Genomic DNA, 9,679 nt, shown 5'->3' on the forward strand with positions numbered 1-9,679 from the left:
CCACTGAATCAGCCACAAATGGAAAGGATGGGACTCGTGCCAAAGACGGGTAACGGTGCCCTAGAGAAGAGGTGCGGCCTGCCCAAGCCCATGCTAGCCTGCAGTGGAGGCAAGGATACTGAGGATCCCACGAAAGTTGATGCAACCAGAGTGCTCCTCGCACTCAGGGCTTCAGAAACTGCCATTCCCATATTCGACCACAGGGAGGCGGCAAACCCCCAGATTGGGCCGCGCGTTCAGGCGGCGCGGAACCCAGATCTCCGACCCACAGCAGCCGCGAGAATCCTGGAATTCTGAGGGTCAGATGCCCCGGGGTTGCCCTGGGAACTGCAAACCGAAAGCATCTGCCCGCAGCCCTGAGTGCTCGGGGCTGGTCCTATGACCTGGCTGGAAATCTTGGGCCCTTGGCGAAGAGGGATAGGGAAGGAGTGCGTGTTTGCCCGCAAAGCCTGCAGCTCGCGCCCGCTTGAAATTCCATTTCGCTGGGTCGGGGATGGTGACACCCTGAGTAATCCGAAGAGCCTGCTGGGCCAAGGTGCATCCTGCCCCACCTTCTTGAAGCAGCTTCCTGTTACTGAAAAATGGAAACGACAATGCCATTCAGAGGCTGTTGTGGGATCAAAGCAGAAAATCATTTTGCAAACTGTAGAGAACACTGGAAATGTAACAAATTAGGTGTTCTTTTTAACTTTTTAATATTCTCTTTTTTTGTGGAGAAAGAGGTAGGAAAATTCTGGAGATACAGTAATAAACAAAATATACCAGGTGTCTTACAAAATCCCTTCCTGTGCTTCTTTTTAAAATTGATTTGTGTTTTATTTCCATTCTTAGCTGCTTTATATTTTGCTTAATTTTGAAATTGCTCATTCTCAATGCTACAGCTAGTGTGATCTTATAAAAAAAAAAAGCAAATATGATCTATCACTACATGGAATGAGTGGATGAACGCCACAAACATACTGAGTTTTAAAACCCAGATAGAAGACTGTACCCATTGTATGACTTCATCGATAAAGTACAAAAGCAGGCAAATAGTCAAATAATAGTTACTCTGGGAGAGTAAGGGGAGGGGGTGTTCTTAGGGTGCGGGTAATATTCTATAAAATTCACTGAGTTATACCTTTATGTACTCCTTTCTATGTACATATTACATTATATGCCAGTAAAAAGTAAATACTGAGCGGTGGGAAGAAAGAGAAATTGATCGTGTCTCCAGCTACCTGAAAGCGCTCGGTGGATTCTGATTTTTCTTTATGTGAAATCTCTACTCATTTCACCTGGAACACCTGGTGTCCCCGGCTTCCTCACCACTGGACTCACTATGGCTATACCAGTCCTCTTTCAGTCCCTTGTGTCACCCTCTCCTATATGGACCAGCTCTGACCACAGAGGAGCCACCTGGGAACCCTCCATCCCTGGGAGCTCTGCCCCAGCTCAGAGCTGTTCCCTCCACCTGGAATTTCTTCCCTCTACCTTCCTGCCAGCGGATTCTGCTCAGCCTAAAGGTCACTTCCTCACAGAGGTTGTCCCTGAGCCCCCATCTAAATTGTACCCCATTATTTCTCTCTGAGCACCCTATTTTCACCTGTTTATTTTTACTTTTATAAATTGCTACTAGGGATATTTAAAGTTCTGTTTGTGACTCTTATTATATTTTTGTTCCATAGCAAAGAGGTGAGAGATTGTGCTTTTGTTTGTACTATTCAGTGTAGTTTAATCTTTAAAAATAAGTCTGATTATTCCTATAAAACAATAAACTCATTATTCCAACATAAAATAAACAGACCAACGGACAAAGGGCTATGTTTTCTCTCTTGGGATGTTGAGACAACAAGCTGGTAGGTTCTGGAGGGAAAACAATAATAAGAGAATGGTGAATAACGGTTTTCCCTTAGGGACCATGTTGTCCAGCCCACCTGTTTCACAGAGAGGGAAACTGAGACCCCAAAGAGTGGCTTATCAGTCTAAGGTCGCATGGATTCAAGTGTGTAGTCGATGAGGCTGAAGACTGGCATTCCAGAAGAGTCAGTGGTACTGACTTAGGGGACTGACTCAGGAACTCCCAGGAGCTCCTCCCAGGCCAGTGACACCACCTACAGACAAGAAGTCCAGTTCATCTGGGCTCATCCTCCTTGCTCAAGGTGCTTCCTCTTCCAAGAAATAAAAAACAAGACACTTCCCTCGGCCAGAGGAGTAGGGCCCCTTCCCCATTAGCTGCAGGCCCAAGTTCCAGGATCCTGGCCCTGGCCCGGAACTCTCAGCCACTGGCACCATGGAGCTCTATAGCTTCCTTGCCCTCACCATCTGCCCGGTGGCATAGCCAGCTCAGAAAAGACCTCAGGTGAGCTGAGGTGGCAGAAAAGAGGATCCCCGAGACCCATAGCCTATGGGAAGGGGCTGGCTGCGACCGGCCACCTGCTCCCTTCTCCCTCAGGAGGGACCCAGTGTTCAGATATTAAAAGGGGCTTGCCTGTGGTCACCAGCCCGGCTGGGGGAAGATCTGGGGCCAGACCTCACAAATATCTATTAATATTTGGTTTAGTTAAGTCTTCACCAAATTTTAATTTTCATTATAAACACATTACATATTTTTGTTTTAGAAAGACAAGCAATACGTAAATGTGTTAAGTTTTAAAAAAGTGGGTCCCTCCCTTTTACACAGCCCCAGCAATCCCACTCCCCAGAGATATCTATTGTTAGACTGCTTTGGAAAGAAAACACATTTTCACACTACTCTAGAAAGTTCTCAAACTTGGTTATACATGGATGTCACCTGGAAACTGTGAGTCCCACCCCTCCAGGATTCTGACTTAATTGGTCTGGAGTGAAGTCTGGGCATCAAGATTTTTTAAGTTCTCCAGGTGATTCTAATATGCCACTAAGGCCGAGTATTTCTTTTGGAAAGCAATTGCTAATGGAAGGTTTCATAATCCCTTTCTAGAGTGGCCCCTTCCTCTTCTTGGATTAAGGACTTCCCAGTATATCCAGCATGGCCAGAGTCCCATCCATTGAGGATTCACAGAATGGTAAGGCGGGGCTATGTTGCCCTAGGTGCTTATTGGTCTACGGGATGCTGTCCTTATCAGGGAAGATGTACTTATCAAAATGGTGTTTGTTGCATCCCACAAGGGGACACATTGGGTTCCTGAGTTCCCACAATTAATAGTTGAGGAATGTGTGTATGTGTGCACGCATTTTAATAAACCACTTTGCAAGCCAGGTGTGGTGGTTCACGCCTATAATTCCAACACTTGGGAGGCAGAGGCAAGAAGTTTGCCTGAGCTCAGGGGTTTGAAACCAGCCTGAGCAACATGGCGGGACCTCGTCTCTACAATAAATCAAAAAATTAGCCGGGCATGGTGGTGCATGTCTGTGGTTCTAGCTACTTGAAAGGCTGAGGCAGAAGGATCACCTGTGCCCAGCAGGTCAAGGCTGTGGTGGCCGTGCTCACTAACACTCTCCCTTCACACATCCATCGTCCTGTGACCTTTGTATCTCTTTCTGTTTCTGTAAAAGGACTCATCGGGAGTTTATGGATAAAATAAACCGAATAAAACAAACCACTTTGTGTGATAACCAGATCCAGATGTGAAAGGAATTAAAATAAGTGATTCAGTAAAAGAGATGAATTTCTTTATTTGCTGATTACCCATGGATATTAGTTTTTTTAAATGCAAATGCCTTTTTCCTACTTATAAAAATGATACTTGTTCACTGTCATTCAAGTAATGCTAAAAATCATTTTTAGAAAATAAAAATCACCTGAAATTATACTAGCCAGATGTAACTACTCTAAATATATTGGGGAACAACCTTCAAGTCATCGTTCTATGACTTTACACATATATTTTTTATCAGTAGGACCTTTTTTCGTAATTTGATATTTTTTCAACAAATTTGTGAACAGCTCTCCATACTGATGCGTGTAGCTCAACATTTCACTTTGCAGTAACTGCACAGTAGCACATCAATCTCCTGTTGGTGAACACTGATATTTTCCCCCTTTTTTTGCAAGTGTGAAAAAGGCTACAACTAATATCCTGATTTCAGGTTGTGAGAGACAACAGTTTGCAGAATCTGGGATTTGGAATTGGATCTGGATCAGGCCCCAATTTACAGTGTATGGGGCCTTTTATGATTTTTGGAAAATTATTAAACCAGTTCCTTCATTTGGGAAGTGAGAATAGTAAGACCCTCTCCAAAGGGTAGTTTAAATCATGCAAAGTCTGGCAAACACTAAGGACAGTGCCTGGTATAGAACAGATAAAGCAGCAGTAAAAAAAAAAAATACTAATCAGTTAATTAAAAGGACACGTTAGGCCAGGCTCGGTGGCTCAGCCTGTAATCCCGCGCTTTGGGAGGCTGAGGTGAGTGGATTGCCTGAGCCCGCGGGTTCGAGAACCGCCTGGGCAACTTGGCGAGACCTCATCTCTACAATAAATAAAAAATTAGCCGGGCGTGGTAGCGCGCGCCTGTAGTTCCAGCTACCTGGAAGGCTGAGGCGGAAGGATCGCCGGAGCCCAGTAGGTCAAGACTGCAGTGGCCAGGAGCGGCCACTGCACTCCAGTCTGAGTGACAGAGTGAGACTCCAACTCAAAAAAATAAATTAATTAATTAATTTAATTAAAAAAATACAAAGGACATGCAAATAACAATCCTTGCCCTTCCTTAACCCTGCAGCCAATCTCAGACAAGAAGTTCCCCAGAGATGGCTCAAACTACCCCTATCCTGTAACCTGCTCCCTGCTTTGGGAGTCCCTGCAAAGGCCGTTTCAATGAGTGTGAACATGTTTCCATGGTGGTTGTTGGGACAATGCCAACAATTACGAGACAACAGAGATCTGGTTGAGGATCTGCAAGCTCCCAATGAGTCCTCTTACAGAAACAGAGAAACAGAGGTGACAGGACGATGGATGTGTGAAGGGAGAGTGTTAGGATAGTGGTAGTGGCGCAGGTGACGGTGTTAATGTGGGAGTGGGTGACAATGGAGATGAGGAGATAAGAAACACGTTACCAAGGGTTGAGGTGATGGTGAGGAGGAGGGTGCTGCAAGTGTGGGTCCCAAGGCTGTGGTTGGTGGTGGGTGGGTGTAAAGATGAATGTAACATCAGCTCTTCTAGTCAGGCCTTTTAGAATATGTGGTGGTGGCAGCCACAAAGGTGAAGATAGCAGTGTAAGCTTCGCAGAGGATGGTCACGTTGACAGAGATGATGAAAGTAATTGTGATTGTGACCACAGGGAGGTGTGAGAAACGAGGAAGCCCACAGGGTGGCAGGTATGGAAGGGGTTGGGTGAGCAAGCCAGCTTGATGGCTGTCGCTCCAGGTCACCAACAGGCCAGCCAGAAGGGCGCCAACTGTCCTCTCCATTACAGAGTCCAGGGTACGGAGCAGCTGAGGACGATGCCTGCCCAGTCCCAGACCTTGGCGAAACCGACTCTGCCGCCATTCCTATGCTGAGGCCCTGTTCTGAACCCACCCTATAACCCTCCAGGACTGGCTCAATACATCATTCGAAGCTGACATCCCTGAAGCCTTCCCACAAGGACACTGGGCCAGTACTGGAAAAGCTGCCACAGCTCTCAGGGGCAAGAAGCAGGTGAACAAACCTGCCTCATCCTCACCCCTACCTCATTTGGGCTTTCTCCTGTGCCTCCAGAATCAAGATGAGGACAAAGGACACCCCTCATCACCAGGGGGTCCTCCAGGGAAGCCAGGCTGAAATCCAGGGATCTTGTACGTCTGTCCCCAGAACCTGGCCTACTGCTTGTTCCCACCTGGAATTCCACTCCAGGCCCTGCAAGGCTTTTTGATCTTCCTAAACTGAAATTCTGTTCCCAATAAACAATAACTGTCCATTCTGAATCCATCCTCACTCCTAGAAACCACCGTTCTACTTTCTGTCTCTATGGGTTTGACTCTGCTATGTACCTCAGATAAATGGAGCCACACAGGATTTGTCCTTCCATGACTGGCTTATTCCACTCAGCTCAGTGTCCTCCAGGTTCATCTACATTGTAACACGTGTCGGAATTTCCTTCCTCTTTAAGGCTGCACAGTAGGCCATTGTTACCATTTTTTGAAAGTCAGGTGGGGTCTGCCCTGACCACTGCATCCAGCTGCCCCCATAACCCTCTCCTCCTGTCTTACATCTGGTACAACTCTTTCCCTTACCTACAGGGAAACTGCTGCCCAAGGTGACACGGTAATACTAGAAGCCAGAAGTGGGGACCCCCAGACTAGTGCATTTCCATGACACCCCTGTCCTTGGTGTGCCACTGGTGTCCTTGGGGTGCCCTTTCTACTCCTATACTCTTCAGATGCCCTGACATCCCTCCAGTTGGCCGGGGGCTAATCTAGATCTTGTAGCATTATGTCAGGAATAACATGCCAAGTAGTCAACGTTTCCTGAGGTTTAAAGTGGATATCCAAAGTGAATGTACCTAGACCTTGCACTCTGTCCAACTTTTGAAACGCTTACATTAAACAGGCATACACGTGTCTTTTTTTTTTTTTTTTTTATTTGGAGTCTCACTCTGTCATCCAGACTGGAGTGCAATGGCCGCTCCCGGCCACCGCAACCTCGACCTGCTGGGCTCCAGCGATCCTTCCATCTCAGCCTTCCAAGTAGCTGGAACTACAGGCGCGCGCTACCACGCCCGGCTAATTTTTGATTTATTGTAAAAATGAGGGCTCGCCAAGTTGCCCAGGCGGGTCTCGAACCCGCGGGCTCAGGCAATCCTCACCTCGGCCTCCCAAAGTGCTGGGATTACAGGCTGGGCCACCGAGCCTGGCCCACATGTGTTTTTTTTTAAAGCAATGTAAAGTTCACGTGGTAGTTCAGGTGGATTTAAGAAATGAGACAAGAGGAACTAAGCACCTGTTATGTGCCAAGTCAGCCCAGAAGAATGAACGAGCCCTAGCCTTGGGCTCCTTGGGTCACAGAATTTTCCCAATGCATTTTGGGGACGTGTTTATCCATCTCTGCCTCTGTAATCTATGAGTGGGGCAGGGACCATGTCAAATGCATCTTTTGCAAAGGACGTAACATATAGTGAGCACTTACAGGGTGTGCTGAATGAATAATTAGTGAATTATTGAATGCATGGTTTAATTGAATCCAATAGTTAGTCCTGTGGGCTCTACCTCCACCATTTATTCCAAACCCAACCAACTTTTTACCACCTCCACTGAAACCACTCCAATGCCCTCTGACTTTATCTTTGCTTGCTCTTATTATTATTATTTATTAATAATAATAATTCCTTCCTTCCCTCCTGCTCCCTTCCTTCCTTTTATTTTTAATTGGCATGTAATAAATGTACCTATTTATGGGGTACAGTGTGATATTTTGATGCATACATATATACAATATATAATGCTCAAATCATGGTAATTAGCTTATCTATCATCTCAAACATTTATTATTTATTTGTGTTGGAAACGCATTTATTTGAAAATATACGATACGTTATTGTTAATTATAGTCACCTTATAGTGTCAGAGAACACTGGAACTTTTCCCTCCTAACTAGCTGTACATTTGTATCTGTTAAGCAAACATTGGCTATACCTCTCTCCCCTCTCCCCCCACCTCTAGTAACTGCCATTCTATTCTCTACTTCTATGAGACCAACTTTTTTAGCCTCCACATGTGAGAGACATTATAGTATTTATCATTCTGTGCCTGGCTTATTTTATGTAACATAGTGTCCTCCAGCTTATCCATGTTGCCACAAATGACAGGATTTCATTATACATATATATATATATATATTTTTTTTTTTTTAACTTAAAAAATATAAAGAATGGGTCTTGCTAACGTTGCCCAGGCTGGTCTTGAACACCTGGGCTCAAGCAATTCTCCTGTCTTAGCCTCCTAAAGTGCTGAGATTACAGGTGTGAGCCACTGTGCCCAGCCAGGATTTCTTTTCTTTTCTTTTCTTTTTTTTGTATAGCTAAATAGTATTTCATTGTGTATATATACACCACATATTTTAAGTCAGTTTATTCATTGATGGACACCTAGTTTAATTCTATATTTTGGCTATTGAGAATAGTACTGTAATAAACATGGAAGTGCAGATACCTCTTCAACATACTGATTTCACTTCCTTGGGATATATACCCAGCAGTGGCATTGCTGACATGGTAGTTCCATATTTAGTTGAGTAATCGCCATGCATGAACCAATGAGAGTGGATCACCATGCAAGAATTATTAAGCCAATTCTGTGATTTTGTGCATTAGATATCCAATGAAAAGTATAAAAACAAACACACAAAGAAATAAAAATCAGACGCCGTTACTCCTTATCTTTCCATCCATGTAGAATAAAACCTAGAGCCCTTGCCTCCAAGCTCTCCTCCATCTGGCCTCTCTTGACTTTTCCAAGCTTGTATCCCACTGCCTGTCACCTCCTTCCCTCAGCTCCAGCTATACAGACCTTCTTGTTTTCCCACCACGCTAAGCATAATGATGCAGGATCTTTGCACTTGTTCCCTCTGACTGCAAGGCCCTTCTCTGGTGTTTCATGTGACTTTCTCCTACATTTTACTCAGGTCCCTGCTATTTGTTGCCTCCTCAGAGGTCTTTCCTGATCATCAGTTTCATGTTCACCCTGCTTTACTTTTCTGCAAGGAACACAGCACTGCCTGCAATTACACTGTGCTTTTATTAAAGTGGATTTGCCTTTATTGTCTTCCCTGCTAAACTATAAGCATCATAAGGATAGAGGTTTCTTGTTCACTGCTGGGCCCTGAGTGCCTAGAATAGTGCTTGGCCCATGGTAGATGCTAGATAAATATTTGTTGAATGGCCAGCCTGGGCAACATAGCAAGATCTCATCTCTACAAAAAAATAAAAAAAATTAGCAGGTGTGGTAGTACATGCCTGTAGTCCCAGCTACTTGGAAGGATGACAAAGAAGGATCACCTGAGTCTAGAAGGTCAAAGCTGCAGTGAGCCGTGATTATGCCACTGCACTCCAGCCTGGGTGACAGAGTAAGACCCTGACTTAAAAAAGAAAAAAAAATTTTTTTCAGTGAGTGGATAGATAATTGACAGAAAGATGAGTCTCAGGGTGGGTGAATAAATGAAAACATGAACAAATATGAGTGACTAAACAAGTTCAAATGAAGATATGACCTGTAGGAGTGGGAATGGTCAACAGAGGCTTCATGGAAGGATCTAGCTCAGGGACAAACAGGGAGGTACTAAAGAAACAGCAAGGAAAATGTAAGGCAATAAGACAAGAGTGAGTAGACCAGAGCTGCAACTGAACCTGCCCCTTCCTCCGTCTTCCCAGCAGCCCTTGTTCAAGGCAGGGCCCAACATCTCACCCCTGCATCAGTGTAACAACTGTCCCTCCACTGCAGATGGCACCTCTCCAGATCCTGGTTATTGGGTATGGGAAGGGGTCGCGTGCTGGCTGCCCTGCTACTACCCCTGAGCCTTCTAAGAGCACCTGGCAGGTAAATCCTAAAGGCTCCCTGCAGGGCATTGTTGTCAGGCCCACCTGACACTCAAGCCAGCTCTTTCTAAGCCTCCTTCTGATGGGTTGAGTCTCCCAGCTCAGAAAGTTCCCATCCATCCTCGTTGGTCTAGCCCAGGGGTCCTCAAACTTTTAAAACAAGGGGCCAGTTCACTGTCCCTCAGACCGTTGGAGGGGCGGACTATAGTTT

The sequence above is a fragment of the Carlito syrichta genome, unplaced genomic scaffold, assembly GCF_000164805.1.
Source record: "Carlito syrichta isolate Samal-C Ts95f unplaced genomic scaffold, Tarsius_syrichta-2.0.1 Scaffold303037, whole genome shotgun sequence".
NCBI classification, from domain to species: Eukaryota; Metazoa; Chordata; class Mammalia; order Primates; family Tarsiidae; genus Carlito; species Carlito syrichta.